The sequence below is a fragment of the Odocoileus virginianus genome, chromosome 33 (genome assembly GCF_023699985.2).
Source record: "Odocoileus virginianus isolate 20LAN1187 ecotype Illinois chromosome 33, Ovbor_1.2, whole genome shotgun sequence".
NCBI classification, from domain to species: Eukaryota; Metazoa; Chordata; class Mammalia; order Artiodactyla; family Cervidae; genus Odocoileus; species Odocoileus virginianus.
Genome location: NC_069706.1, coordinates 13,411,535 through 13,427,100, shown reverse-complemented (window position 1 = coordinate 13,427,100; position 15,566 = coordinate 13,411,535). Strand labels below are relative to the sequence as shown.

General features: G+C 41.8%; 1 protein-coding gene and 1 non-coding gene across 2 annotated transcripts in view; both read right to left on the bottom strand.

Annotated features, from left to right (window-relative positions):
- The window catches only part of BMERB1 (bMERB domain containing 1), a 140,108-nt gene that overhangs the window by 76,260 nt on the left and 48,282 nt on the right, over window positions 1–15,566 (bottom strand). The gene's annotated exons all lie outside the window — the stretch shown is intronic.
- LOC139032915 (U6 spliceosomal RNA) lies at window positions 14,417–14,523 on the bottom strand. The gene has a single exon (XR_011485553.1). It is a non-coding gene; the product is annotated as a U6 spliceosomal RNA (small nuclear RNA).

The window sequence follows — 15,566 nt, the reverse complement described above, 5'->3', positions numbered from 1 at the left end:
CACAAACCCAGAACTTCTTGCATGTCCCAGCCAGAAATGGGGGTGTGGCTAGGGCCAGCAACCCTGCAAGAGATTCAAAATCAGAGCTTTCGAGTTCAAGCATCAGTGTGGCTTCAAAAAAGCTGAAGATGCCAAAAAACTGGACACAAAAGCTAGTCAAGATTTCAGCCAGTTGAGATTTATTTCATAAGCATGGAGTATTATTCTCCCTGGCATCCCTTTTGAACATGCAAGGCTCAACCCCCAAGAAGAGGGTAGTTCTTCTGTGGGACCTCGGGCAAATGACATAGCCTCAAAAGGTCTGGGGGGCTCTTCATATATTCAACATACCTACCCTGGGCCAAACAATGTTCTAGGCTCTAGGCACAGAGATACCCAGCACTCATCCCAGTGTGGAAGATGGGCTGCAAGTAAACAGCCTTTAAGTCAACTGGACTACGTGGAGAGTAAAATGTGGTTATGGGCTGGTAAGCAATTGATGGCGACTCCTTCAAACAGTGTGGCTGGGGAAGACCTCTTTGAGAAAGTGACATTTGAGCTGACATTAAATGATCAAGAGGAGCTGGCCTAGGAAGACAGAAGGAAAGGATGTTACCATCAGATGGAACAGCAAGTGCAGGAGCCGTGAGACAGGAACAAACTTGATGTTCATGAACAGAGAGAAGGTCAGTGTGGGTGGAACAAAATGAGGATGTGACATGATGGTGAGACAGGAAGGGGCCAGATAATGCAAGGCTGGTGGAAAGCTGGATTTTATTCCCAGTGACTGACCTACAGAAGGATTCTAAGTAGGGGAGAGATGAGATTGCTGTCTTCTGAGAGGGTGTAAAGGTGGGGAGCAGGCATAGAGGTAGGAAGATCAGCTTCCTGCAACTGCCTCAGAGAGTTGGAGGATTAAATGCAGCATAATGTATGCAAAGTGCTTAATCGAGGGCTCAGTCATGGCAAGAGATCGATAAACACAATAAAATAAAATAAAATGCAATCAATAAGCACACAACTGCAGTTATGCAGATACCAGCTGCTTCTTCCAGCTCAGCCACGGTCGTCTCTGTAGCTCCCACTCTCCGTGGACTTCTGCAGAAGGTGATTCAGCCCTACAGTTGCTGGCCGTCCTGTTCCCACAGATAGGGCTGAATGACCTGGGGTGTGGCAGATAGGTGGCCAGGAGGTTGAGCATTTGGGGAGCACACACACACACACACACACACACACACACACACAGAGGCACATAAGATGGAGACTGAAACACTGGGCTAGGCCCCAGTTAGGACTGGAGTGTGTCCTGAGGGTCCTTTGTGAAGGATAGCAGAATATGTCACCCCAAAAACACGTCCCTTTCCCATAAGGATTATTTTGAGTTGAAAGCAATTGAGGAAAAAAAGGTACAAGAAAAGCTCCCTACCCTCTTCAATTTGCCTAAAAGCAGGATATCAATTTATAATAAAGGTTATAAATTGTATAACATTTACATATATATATATACCTAGAATATATATACAGAAGGAAACGGCAACCCACTCCAGTATTCTTGCCTGGAGAATCCCAGGGACAGGGGAGCCTGGTAGGCTGTCGTCTATAGGGTCGCACAGGGTCAGACACGACTGAAGCGACTTAGCAGCAGCAGCAGCATACCTAGTATATATAATGGTATATATTATATATACCTTTATAAATTGTATAGAGATAATAAATTTAAATTTATTATAAATTATAATAAAGTTTATACATTTATAAAATTATAAATCTCCCTTCTGTACCAGGAAGGAGAGAAATTAATTAGTGGAAACAACTCTAGATCTTCATCAGCCTGGAGATGTCTCCAGAGAAATCTACACAACAAACTTAAAGACTAACCAATCCTTATCCTCCATTACTTTCCCCCATCTACCTACCTTCCCATTAGAAACTCAAAGTCCCTTTTCTTGTCTTGTCACTTCCCTAAAAATGTATCATTCTTCTGTGAAGATTCTATATCAGCCCGAGTTCTAACCACCCTGATGAGCTACTCATCATTGAGTGCTCCCAGGTACATGTGTGATTGCTCATGTTAAGAAGCCTGGCTGTTTTTCTGTTTTGTCAGTTTCATTTATAGGGCTGCCACCAGGGAATCTGAGATGGACAGAGGAAAATGCTTTTTTTCCCTTTCTAACACTTGTTGGCACCTCCAAATTGGGTGCAAGAAACTGAGGGCCACATGCTTGTTTGGCGGAAGAGAGGGAAAAAAGATGCTGAATCTGGAGTGGGTTGCTGAGGGCAAAAGAAAAACGAGATCAGAATGAAGTTGTCCCAAGGGATAACCTGGAGGTGATAAATGGTATTTGGGGAAAGGTAGGAAAAATTAGACTCTGTGGTGTGGAAAGGAGCAGAGGAAACAGTCATCAATACCCCCAAGACTGGAAAACGCCACCATGAGTCACCAAGAGCCCACGTCAGGAAACAGCTATTTTGAGCTTGGTTAGAGAGTGTGGCACTGTCTGCTTTTACTGAGAAGATGAGTGAGTGGCTGAGCCAGGACGTTAGCTATTCATATCACTGCTTCCCCGAAACAGAATCTCAATCAACTGAGTGCTGAGAGTCTAGACCACCTGATTGCACAGAAAATGAAATCTAAAGCATTCAGTAGCTTTGGGTTTGTCAAGCCTAGAAAGTCTGTTCCAGGAGAAGCTGGAACCTGCAGAGAGAATCTGCCAAAGGGAAGGCAGGCATCCCTTTCAGAAGACGGGGTGTGAGGAGCAATTTCCTGCTCTGCGCAGCTCGCCCACCCACTTTGTTCAAGGCATTTTGATTCTAAATGTCACATTGTGATGTCCCCAGTGGGAAGTGGACATTTGTTGATTTCTGCCTCCCAGCACCCAGTCACCTCTCCTTGGTAAGTGGACTCCCATTTTAGTTGGGAATCTGACGCAGGCAACACTCCTGGGTCTTGAGGATTCTTGGGGCTGACCCTGCCTGGGTGTGGTGTTCTGTTCCCTCAGGCATGGAGCTGGTTCAGATGGACACGAAGCTCCATAACAAAACACAGGTAATCAGGTCCTGAGCTTTTGTGTGAACTCTTGGAGGAGGAGAAACTCTTCCTGGTTTCTGCTGGCCATGGACCAATCATCACATGGATCCTGAGAGCAAATCTTCACGGAAGGAAGACGAGCCAAGAGATGGAGAGAAACAGAGGAACCCTGGATCAACTTCTCTTGGAGGAACAGAACCTGGTGCATCCTCTTTTTGCTTAAGCAGTTTGAGTTTTCTGTTGCACATAACCAAGACGGTCACACAAATGCTCCACATCTTCTAACAGAAATGTGTAAGAAGGAGCAGCAGAGGGTGAAAATACTGCTGTGGTAACAGGGCTGTGGATCCAGGGCAGTCCTTGTGTTTCCCCTTGTCCATAGTCAAAAATGCCAACACAACTGTTTCCTAGGTCAGGGGTCGCAAACTACAGCCCAAGGACCAAATTCAGCCCACCACTGTATTTGTACAGCTTGTGAGCTAAGGATGGTTTTTACATTTTTTTTAAATATTGGGGGGAAAAAATCAAAAGAAAACAAATAGTTTGTGACATGTGAAAAGTACACAAAATTCACATTTCAGTGTCCCTAAATAAAGCTTTATTGGAATGAAGCCATTTCCATTTGTTTATGTATTATCTACGGCTGCTTTCACACTACAACAGAGCTGACTGGTTGGAATAGAGACCATCTGGCTTTAAAGACAAAAATATTTACTACTAGCCTGTTAAGAGAAGGTTTGCAGACCTCTGTCCTAAAGGATCCTTTAGACAAAAGAGATTCTGTAACTTGCCTTTTATAAACTAGGCTATTAAGAGGTTTAAATTCCAAACTTAAGCAGAGAAACGTGTCCGAAAGATTGGCTTTTCTTGCCAAGTAAAAAAATGAAGAAAAGAATTGCTAATTATTTACAAAAACTTGTTTAGAAGAAACTCCATGTTAAGGTTATAAACCAGAAGTACTATTCAGAAATCAAAAAATCATCCCAAAGGCAAAAGCAATGATACATTCAATTTCAGTAATGATTATTTTCCCATAATTGTGAAAAGTCTATTTCTAGCAACTTCTACTTTTTTTAATAATCCAAGAACTAATATAAGCCGTAACTGAAATGAACTTTAGAGTAAGAAGAACAATAGCTATTATTTATTAAGCCTTTGCTATTTGCCAGGCAGAGTCTGAACATTTTACTTACATTCACGCGTTTAATGGTCCCAACCACTGTACAGGGTAGATACTATTATTCTACCTATTTGGCAGATGAATAAACTAAGGCACAGAGGCAGGTTGAGTAATTTGCCTACAGACACACAGCCAGAAAATACTGGGGCCAGGATTCAAACCCCTATAAACTGGTCCCCTAAATTGGACTATATGGTGGGGTAGACTATCTCAGCTTTATTTAAAGACACATTTGAAGTATTAATTTATTTGGCTGCGTTGGTCTTAGTCGCGGCATGCAGCGCCTCTATTTTCATTGTGAGGGGTCTTTCCTTGTGAGACCCCTCACAGTGCTGGCTCTCTTCTTGCAGGGCACAGGTTCCAGAGCTCAAAGCCTTCAGTAGTTGCAGGGCACAGGCTTAGTGGCTCTGCAGCGTGTGGGATCTTAGTTCCCCAACCGGGAATCAAACCCATGTCCCCTGCATTGCAAGGCAGATTTTTTAACCACTGGACCACCAGGGAAATCCCAATCTCAGCTTTATTTAAAAGAGATGAGGGGGGATTTCCGGGGCCCTGCAGTGCTTAAGACTCAACGCTTTCACTGCTGGGGCCCAGGTTCAATCTCTTGATTGGGGAATGGGGAACTAAAATTTCACAAGCTGAATTTATTATTATTTAAAAAAAAAAATAAGATGAAGGTAATGAGATTCCACCTAATGAGACAAAATTCATATTTTATGGCAAGACAAGAAAATTTAAACGTAAAATTGTTCTCTGCCCGTTTGGGCCTCCTCCCTACCCTTGAGTATGTGTTGTGTATTTGCACTAATCAGACCTCCTTGGGAAACAAACTCCCTTCTTTATCTTGTAAGGGCCATGATGACCCATGACCTGCTACTCACCGCTCGTGTAGATCTGGATTGTGTAAACCGTCAGTAATGCATCATTTGATGTTTAATTTTCCTAACTGTGCTTTGACCACTAACAGCAGAACAGTCCTCAGAGCTTTCTAAAAGACTGTCTCCCAGGTTATCACCCTCAGGTTGGCTCCAGTAAAATTTCCCACCTTTTTCTTAGATTGACTATTGATTACTTTTTCATCAATGCACTACAGTCTGAACTTTAATTAGTAGCACAATGCAGCACACACTTTCCTTTCTTAACTTCTTAGAAGCCCAGCTTTTCTGGAAAATGTCTTCTCTCTGAGCCTTCCCCTTGGTCATGTTCAGACAACATAAGCCCCGCCCCTCTCCAGTCTCCCACATCTGATTGGCCCAGGTGTGGATATCTGACCCACGTGGACCAATAGGCTCCTCCTGTGAGACTTTAGAACTGAGATTATGATTCCAGCCACAATCTAACTGCTGTCTTAAAACAGAAGCCTGGTAGGGACTTCCCTGTTGGTCCAGTGGCTTAAGACGCCGAGCTCCCAATGTAGGGGCCCCAGGTTAGACCCCTGGTCAGGGAACTACATCCCACAGGCCACAGCTAAGACCCAGAGCAACCAAATAAATAAATATTAAAACAACAACATAAGCTGTTTGCCACAAGTTCCGAAAACCAGAAAAAGCCCCTCTGCAGTGTGAGACAAATGAGAGCTATAAAGAGAAACGGACGTGGAGGAAGGGAGCTCCCTGATTCACAACACGTTCTAGTCCCTCCCTGAATTCCAGCACTTCTCCACCCTGGGTTTTGTGAGGCACCCCCGTGATGGTTAATTTTAGTGTCAACTTGAGTGGGCCACTGTGCCCTGATTAAACATTATTTCTGGGTGTGTCTGTGAGGGTGTTTCTGGATGAGATTAGCATTTGAATGGGTGGACTCAGTAAAGTAGATTGCCCTCCCCATGAGGGCTGGCAGCATTCAGTTCCCGGAAGACCTGAATAGAACAAAGGGCAGAAGAGGAGCTCACCTCTTTTTTCCCTGCTTCACTGACTGAGCTGGGATGTCTCCTCTCAGAGTCTCCTGCCCTCTGACTGGTATTCGTATCATCGGCTTCCTGGGTTCTGAAGCTTCCTCCACACTCAGACTGGTTTTCTTGAGTTCTCCAGCTTGCAGATTGTGAGAATTCTCAGCTTCCACAATCACTCGAACCAATTCTTTACAACTTTTTTAAAAAAATATATATTTCCTAATGAGTTCCTCTGGAGAATCCTAATGCCAGAATCCTAACCCAGAATCCTTAAATAATATTCCCCTTTGGCTAACTGAATGGGTTTCAATTACCTACAACCAAAAGAATCCTCAAACGTACCCCAATGAAGGGAAAAACAGTCCACTCTTCCAGCTTTCATATTCTCTGAATCATCAGCATGGGCCTCTGATATAATGGGTTTGCTGGATTTCTAATTATTTCCTTAGTTGTCCACTAACTAGGCCAGCTCCCAGGAATCACTCACTGGTTTGTAGGCAGAAGGACTAGCTGAAGATGCCTAAAATGCTGTATTGGACAGGCAGGGATCAACAAATTGGTTTTGGGCTTCAGTTTACTTTTTCTTATTATCTGTGACTTCTTTTTTTTCCCTCTGAAAAGATGCATTCTTCTCCATCTCCCTCCAAAGAAACAGCTGAAATGGCAGTTTTACCTGGGATGAAGCTGAGGGAGGGAGATAAACAGTGTCTCAGAACCAGTTGCTGAAATCACTCTCATCTTCATCATGCTCACTCAGTCGTGTCCTACTCTTTGTGACCACATGGATTGTAGCCCGCCAGGCTCCTGTGTCCATGGAATTCTCCAGGCAAGGGTACTGGAGTGGGCTGCCATTTCCTCCTCCAGGGTCTTCCTGACCTAGGGATTAAACCCACTTCTCCTTCAGTTTCCTGGACTGGCAGGAGGATTCTTTACCACTGTGCCAAATGACTGGGGTGAAAGTAAAAGGCAGTTGCCTACTTTCCTCATAAGTCACATTTCTGAAGGTAGAAATGGTTTGGAGAAAATCCAAATGCTTCTCTGAGAAGATTAAGCAAGTGAGATAAAACAGAAAGTGATGGCTTCCCAGGGTGGTAGTAATTGGTATTTGAATGGGTGTGATGATTCCCTTAAAGACGGGTAACAGGAGGACCTGAATGGCCAGGAGACTTGCTAACTGACGGCAAGGTCAAGATCAAACCTCTGACCTTGAATTCAGTGGCCTCTGAATTACGTCGGTTCTTTCCCCAGCCAGCATCTGTGTTTTGATTTCCATCTGGGGGACTGGGCATGTGATCCAGAACCTGGCCAACCAAAATATTCCACCACCACCTCTTACCCTCTCTCCTGCCATAGTAATCGTTCAGGTCTGGGCAAATTAGTCAAGTTGGAGTCATGAGATTAAAATCAACCCTGAATACTCATTGGAAGGATGATGCTAAAGCTGAAGCTCCAGTATTTTGGTCATCTGATACCAACAGCCAACTCATTGGAAAAGTCCCTGATGTTGGGAAAGATTGAGGACAGAAGAAGAGGGCAAGAGAGGATGAGATGACTGGATGGCATCACTGATGCAATGGACATGAACTTGGGCACACTTCAGGGGATGCTGAGGGAGGCCTAGCCTGCTGCCGTCCATGAGGTTGCAAAGAGTCAGACACGACTGGGCAACTGAACGATAATAACACAGATATTGCTTCTTAGACTTAATGCTATTGCACAGTTTACAGGCTATGTTGCTGTGTATGCTTAGTCGCTCAGTCATGTCTGACTCGTTGCAACCCTATCGACTGTAGCCCACCAGGCTCCTCTGTCCATGGGGATTCTCCAGGCAAGAACACTGGAGTGGGTTGCCATGTCCTTCTCCAGGGACTCTTCCCAACCCAGGGATTGAACCCCAGTCTCCTACATTGCAGGCGGGTTCTTTGCCGTCTGAGCCACCGGAGAAGCCCTTACAGTCTAGGGTATAATGTAAACATAATCTTGATATGCACTGGGAAACCAAAAACTCACTTTATTGCGATCTTCACTTTATTATGGTGGTGTGGAACCCAAACTGCAGTATCTCCAAGGTGCGCCTGTACTTCTAAATCATATTCCAAAACCATCCACTGCCTGCCATCTCATGACTCATCTGCAGCCCGTCATCTGAACAATTTGTAGAGCCACCACGGTTTCACTCGTAACCTGACAATCCACTCTTCACGCAGCAACCAAGGTGAGGGCAATAGGGAGCCATAGAAAGAATACGAGCAAAAAGGGGCAGCCTCCTGTTAGGACAAGGATCTCTACTTTGCCCACAGATCATCTTTAACTATGTCTCAGCTGAGACACTGAAGTTATTTTCTGGGTGTTTGTTCTAAGAGTACTCCAGCGGGATTCTGCAGGGGTTGGCAAAGACGCCCAGGTCACTCAGGATTAACTGCAGGGAATGATGATTTGTCCATTGCCTGTGTCTTCCTTCAATTCTTTTCCTTGATTTAATTGTTGGCTGCATGGCAGGAGGGATCTCAGTTCTCAGACCAGGGATGGATGTGCCCCTTGCAGTGAAAGGCATGCAGGGAGTCTTAACCACTAGATTGCCAGGGAAGTCTTGTTCCTTGGATTCTTCAGCAGCTGGGCCAGGGGAACACACTCAGGGCTAAACTTTCCATTCAGTTCAGCCAAAGTGTGTTCGGGGCTTCCTCTGGGCAAGGCCACTGCTGGATGTGGGAGGTGTGCAGAATAGACAAGAGAGTGTCCTGGAGTAGAGGGGCTTTGAAGCCCATGGGGGAGGAAGAAATTAATAAGACAAGAGAGGAAACACATGTAGAAAAAATATTTTAGTCGTCCAAAAGTAAAAATGGTGAAAGAAGCTAGACACAGAGGCGACATAGCGTATGGCTCCATTCATATGAAATATCGAGAATAGGTAAATCCACAGAGACAGAAAGATTATTCTAGGGGTTGGGGGAGGGGTGGGTGACTGCTGAATGGGTGTGGGTTTCAGGTGACAAAAATATTTTGGAACTAACTAGAGGCAATGGTTGCAGACATTATGAACATACTAAATACCACTGAATAATACTTTATGTTTTAAATTTATTTTAATTGGAGGCTAATTACTTTACAACATTGTAGTGGTTTTTGCCATACATTGCCATACATTCATGACTGCCATGAATCAGCCATGGGTGGACATGTGTTCCCCATCCTGAACCCCCTCCCACCTCCCTCCCCATCCCATCTCTCAGGGTCATCCCAGTGCACCAGCCCTGAGCACCCTGTCTCATGCATCGAACCTGGACTGGCGATCTATTTCACATATGGTAATATACATGTTTCAATGCTATTCTCTCAAATCATCCCACCCTCACCTTCTCCCACAGAGTCCAAAAGTCTGTTCTTTACATCTGTGTCTCTTTTGCTGTCTTGCATATAGGGTCATTGTTACCATCTTTCTAAATTCCATATATATGCACTAATATACTGTACTGGTGTTTTTCTTTCTGACTTACTTCACTCTGTATAATAGGCTCCAGTTTCATCTACCTCATTAGAACTGATTCAAATGCACTCTTTTTAAAAGCTGAGTAATATTCCATTGTGTATATGTATCACAGCTTTCTTATCCATTCATCTGCCGATGGACATCTAGGTTGCTTCCATGTCCTGGCTATTGTAAACAGTGCTGCGATGAACACTGGGGTGCACGTGTCTTTTTCAATTCTGGTTTCCTCGGTGTGTGTGCCCAGCAGTGGGATAAACATTTTTAAACGGTTTTCTAGGACTTCTCTGATGGTCCAGTGGTTAAGACTCTGTGCTGCCAGTGCAAGGGGTGCTGGCTCATCCCTGGTTGGGGAACTAAGATCTCACAGGCTGCGTGGCACAGTCAAAAGTGTGCCACATCTTAAATAAATCTTAACTTATTTCACACATTTAATAAATATGATAAATATATAAATTAAACGTAAAATTAAATAATTTTATATTTAATATTAATTTAATAAATCAAAACATTAAAAATAAATAAATTAAAAATAAAAACACATCTTAAATAAATAAGATGGTTAATTTTCTGAACCATTTAGGTGTGTAGCAGAAATCAACACAACACTGTAAATCAACCATATTTCAGTTTTTAATTTTTTTTTTTATACTTCAGTTTTTTAAATGGCTAATTTTATGTGAATTTTATCTCAATTAAAAAAATCAAGAACATAATTCTAGCCAGAAAGATATCAAAGACTTCATAGCAGGGGTGACTTTGGAACTAGACCATGAAGGATGGATTGGGTCTTGTCCTGTGGAGACTGGGAGGCAGAAGAGGGTGAAGGAGATTTTCGAGGTCTAGTAAAAGGCTACTGCATCATTAAATTGTCAGTAAATATTACATTAGCCCTGCTCGGAGATGGGAAAGCCAGGCCCAGAAAGAGGAAATAACTTGTTCAAGGAGGCACAGGTGGTAAGTAGCAGAGAGCTGGGAATCAAACTCCTATTAGTCTGCTCTTAACCCTGCTAAAGTGTCTCTAGAAGAGGGAAGAGCATAGACTCTTAAATAAATTAGAAGAATTTATCCGGGGGGGGGGCGGGGGGGGGGGGGGGGGCGGCACATAAAATGGGTGAAAGTGGTCAAAAGTACAAACTTCCACTTAGAAAATATATAAGTCCTGGGGATGCAATGTACAACGTAGTGAACATTGCTAATAGTGCTGGATTGCATATTTGAAAGTTGCTAAGAGCATAGATCTTATAAGTTCTCACCACAAGGGAAAAAAATGTATAACAGTATAGTGACAGAAGTTAACTAGATTTCTGGTAGTGATCATTTAGCAATCAATATATACAAAGATCGAATCACTGTGTTGTACACCTGAAACAATATATTTCAGGTGTATCACAATTTTAAAAAAAGACCTTCTATGGTCTTCACAAATGAATAATCAGATGTTAGCCCACTAGGATATATACTCATGACAACATTCTTTATAACAGTGAAATATTGGCAATGTCAGATGTTCAGCTCAGTAGGGGCTGGTTAAAATTAAGTTATTGAAGAATACTGGTAAGTTGAGGATGCAAACACAGTATAATGCTAAAAAGGCAAGACATGAAAAAATAAATAGGTATTAGTTGCATTAGAAAAAATATATGGAAAACTTACTAGAAAAACATGCATCACACTGTTGATTTTCTTTGAAAGGCAGAAATGTGTATGAGTTTTTCCTACCTATAAATGTATGCGAAAGTGAAGTGAAAGTGTTAGTCGCTCAGCCATGTCCAACCCTTTGGGACCCCATGGACTGTAGCCAGCCAGGCTCCTCTGTCTGTGGAATTCTCCAGGCAAGAATACTGGAGTAGGTAGCCATTCCTTTCTCCGGGGGATCTTCCGCACCCAGGGATCAAACCCAGATGTCCTGCATCGCAGGCAGATTCTTTCCCATCTGAGCCACTAAGGAAGCCCATAAATGTATGCATATATACACATATATATGTGTGTATTTGTTTGTTCAATTGCTCAGTCGTGTCGGACTCTTTGTGACCCCATGGACTGCAGTACAACAAGCCTCCCTGTCCTTCACCATCTCCCAGAGCTTGAGCAAACTCATGTCCACTGAGTCAGTGATGATAATTTTTCCATGTCTATAAAATGAAGAAAATAATTTGAGGACCTCTCTCCTCAATTTGTTATAAATACCAAGTGAGATATTGCATATAAATCTTAAAGCAAAGTATCTGGTATGGGACAAATGCTCAGTAAAATTATTATTATTATTATGTACACATATTAATTTTGTAACTAGAAATGCAGGCTATTTTTAAAGCCTGCAGAATGTTTTTTGGGGTTTTTTTTTGAGTTTTTTCAAAACAAAGGGAACTCCTACATCACAGCCCCTGGAAGTTGTCTCCCTTCGCTCCCTGTCAGCGGTACCCTCCTCCAGGTGCGAAACTGGAGGGAGCAGTGAGTCATGGGCTGTTTCCCCTGCTGCCCTTGAAATGTGGGCTGGCCTCCATCCGTGCTGCTCTTTGCGGAAAGTAACCAGCTTCTTTCTCTCTCTTTCTTAAGATTGTGTTAGTTTCAGATGTACAGCAGAGTGATCCATTTATACATATACATATATCCATTCTTTTCCTACATCAGTTATTGTAGGATATTTAGTAGCGTTCCCTGTGCTATACAGTAGGTCTTCGTCAGTTATCTGTTTTATATATTGCACTGTGCATATGTCAATCCCAATTTCCCAATTTATCCCTCTACCCAACCCTTCTCCTTTGGTAACTATAAATTTGCTTCTGAGGTCTATGAATCAGTTTCTACTTTATAAATGAGCTAATTTGTATCATTTTTTTAGATTCCACCCATAAGTAATATCATATATTTGTCTTTGATTTACTTCACTTAACTTGATAATGTCTAGGTCCATCTATGTTGCCGCAAATGGCATTATTTCATTCTTTTTATGGCTGAATAATATTCCATTGTGTATATGTACCACATCTCCTTTATTCATTTCTCTGTTGATGGGCATTTAGGTTGCTTTCCTGTCTTGGCTATTGTAAACAGTGCTGCAATGAACAGTACAGTGCACGTGTCTTTTCAAATTATGTAAGCAGCTTCTTAACACACCAGGTTCAGCCTTCCCCACCCGGCTTCTCTTCCAGAGGATACCAACCAATCGATAGAGATTTATGAGATTCAAAAACATTTTCTCTCTACTCCCAGCCCTGGCAGCAGGAACAGCATCTCTGCTCACCTCTTGGGGTCCTATTTCAGGCAGGCATATCAAAGCTCCCAAGTTAGTCCATATGCTGGGTAGAGACTTTTTCCCTTAGAGACAGAGAAGATGCTGCCTTAGCACCGTCCCACACCTCTGGATGGTCCCTATGATTGGGACCTGAGTTCCTTTTCTCCTTCTCTTAAGACTGGTTCTTACTCAAGATCACTCTGCCCTTGGTGCAGACTGGGGAATTGCAGGTATCTTGCCAAATTAATGGTGATGCATTGTATCCTGCATATCCTGAAAGTCAGAAATGTTTCTGACTTTCACAGAAGATCTGTTTGAGGGTCCTGATGATATTGCATAACTACACAAGCAATAATGAATTAATACTCATTGTAGAAAATTCAAATAATCTAGAACTATGTTAAGAAAAGCAAAAAGTTTCTCCGACACCTCTCCTTCAGCCCCACCCCTCTCTCCAGAGGTAACCAACCACTGGGAATGGATACAAATTTTCATTATCAGACACAATGCTCTAATGAAATTCTGTTACAGAGAACTTCATGCATTTGTGCAAATATTTGCATAACACAGATTCCTAAAAGTGAAATACCCAGATTAAAGGTTTGTTCATTTAAGCTATTGCTAAATACTGCCAAAGTGCCTTTCCCAAAGGTCAAATGAATTTCCAAGTTCAGCCTTTCAAGTCAGGGCTGACTTCTTAAGATTTAACAAATAATTGTAGTAGGTGATTGGGGGAAAGTATTTTAAGTTTGCTTTAATCCCAGTGTTTTTCTTCCTTTCAAGAGGCTCTACAAAGAGATTAATATTTATAGAGTGGGCATGCTCTCTATCTGGAACTTCAATGTAAGACAGAAGAGATACCTGTGTGGTTGACCTGAAGGAAGGCGCAGTGAAAAGCACTGCACAGCCTTGACAAAACTACCACCGCCCAAGTGAGAAGCAGGTCGTGGTCCAATCACATATGATTTCAAAGCACAAACTAATGTTTGTTTCATATAATCTGCAGAGCCATATGGTAAGTTCCTATTTTTATTTTTATTTTACAAATGAAGTAATTAAGACTGTAAGAAGTTAAGTGACTGCCAAAGGTCCCAGTTAGAAAAAGAACAACATGAACTCAGATCAGTTCAGTTCAGTTCAGTCACTCAGTCGTGTCCGACTCTTTGCGACCCTTCAACTCTAAAAGCCATGCTCTTAGCCACATACGGACTACTTATCCACCATATTAAATAACCTCAACCTATAACAAGCACTCTTCTCCGTCATCAGAAATCCTAATTCAATAGGTCATGGTATTTGACAAAATGCAACATCACCACTGTTACCAGTACACCTACGGAGTGAGCCACTGCAATAAGACAAGGAAAAATAAGTATAAGAAATAGAATCAAATAGTACTAATTTTCAGATTCTGTGATTGTCCACACAGAAAATTCAAGAGTATCTATTAACTATTTAAGTTAAAACTTTCGGTTACAAGATTAACATCCAAAAGCAGTAAAATTTCTTTTTTTTTTCAATAACATATTTTATAGTGAAAAAACACAATTTCAGCATTGCGTGTCCAAGGCGTTTCCTTTGGGTTTGAGGCAATCTCTGGACCATGGGAAAAAGAGCAAAATATGGAATGCTTCACAAATTTGCAAGTCATCCTTGCGCAGGGGCCATGCTAATTTTCTCTGTATTGTTCCAATTTTAGTATATGTGCTGCTGAAGTGAGCGCCTAAAATCAGTAAAATTTCTACATTACAATAAAATTAATTAAAAATCATAATAGCCAATAAAACAAAAGAATGACTTTAACAAAATATATGAAATTTTTGCAGAGAAAATAATAAAACTTTATTGAAGGACATAAAAGAGAATAATATCCAAATAATTTCCAAATAAATGGAAATACATACCATGACCATGGATGAGAAGACTTGTATCATAAATGTCAATTCTCCCCAGATAGCAAAAGAATATTGTGCAGTAGTAATTAACACAGGGTGGAACTGACATATGGATGGGCAAATAGAAAGCTGTAACAGGAAAAAAAAGTCTAGGAACAGACCTATATGCATATGGAAATGTGCTAAAGGCAGGAGGTTACATTACAAACCAGTGGAAACAGGGTAGACTATTCCCTAGTACTGGGGAAACTTGTCATCATGTGGAAAAAGTAAAATTAGGTAGCTATTTCATGCTATGTATCAATGTGTGTGCACATTAAATCACTTCAGTCATGTCCAATTGCTTGTGACCCCATGGACTGTATGCAGCCCACCAGACTCCTCTGTCCATGGGATTCTCCAGGCAAGAATACTGGAGTGGGTTGCCATGCCCTCCTCTAGGAGATTTTCCCAACCCAGGGATTGAACCTGGGTCTCTTGTGTCTCCTGAGTTGACAAGCAGGTTCTTTACCACCAGTGCCACCTGAAAAGCCCCCATATATCAACAGTTCTTGAGAATTTTCTGAAAATTATTGGGAACCCAAATAGCTTTTGTTTAAACTGTACCTATCAATATTGAGTATATAAGAAATTAAAACTGAGAAATTTTAGAAATACTGTTTCATTTAAAAATAATCACTATAAATTCTATAATTTATAGCAAATCTATAATTGCTATACATGTTAACATAAATAACATATTTTTAATGAAAAAACTCTTTTCCAAAAAAATAACATCAATGAGTGCCACTGTTTTACATTTTTGCAAATCTAATATCTGGCTGGATTCTTATATCTGGGTCTACATTCAGTCTGTTGTGATATATTCTTT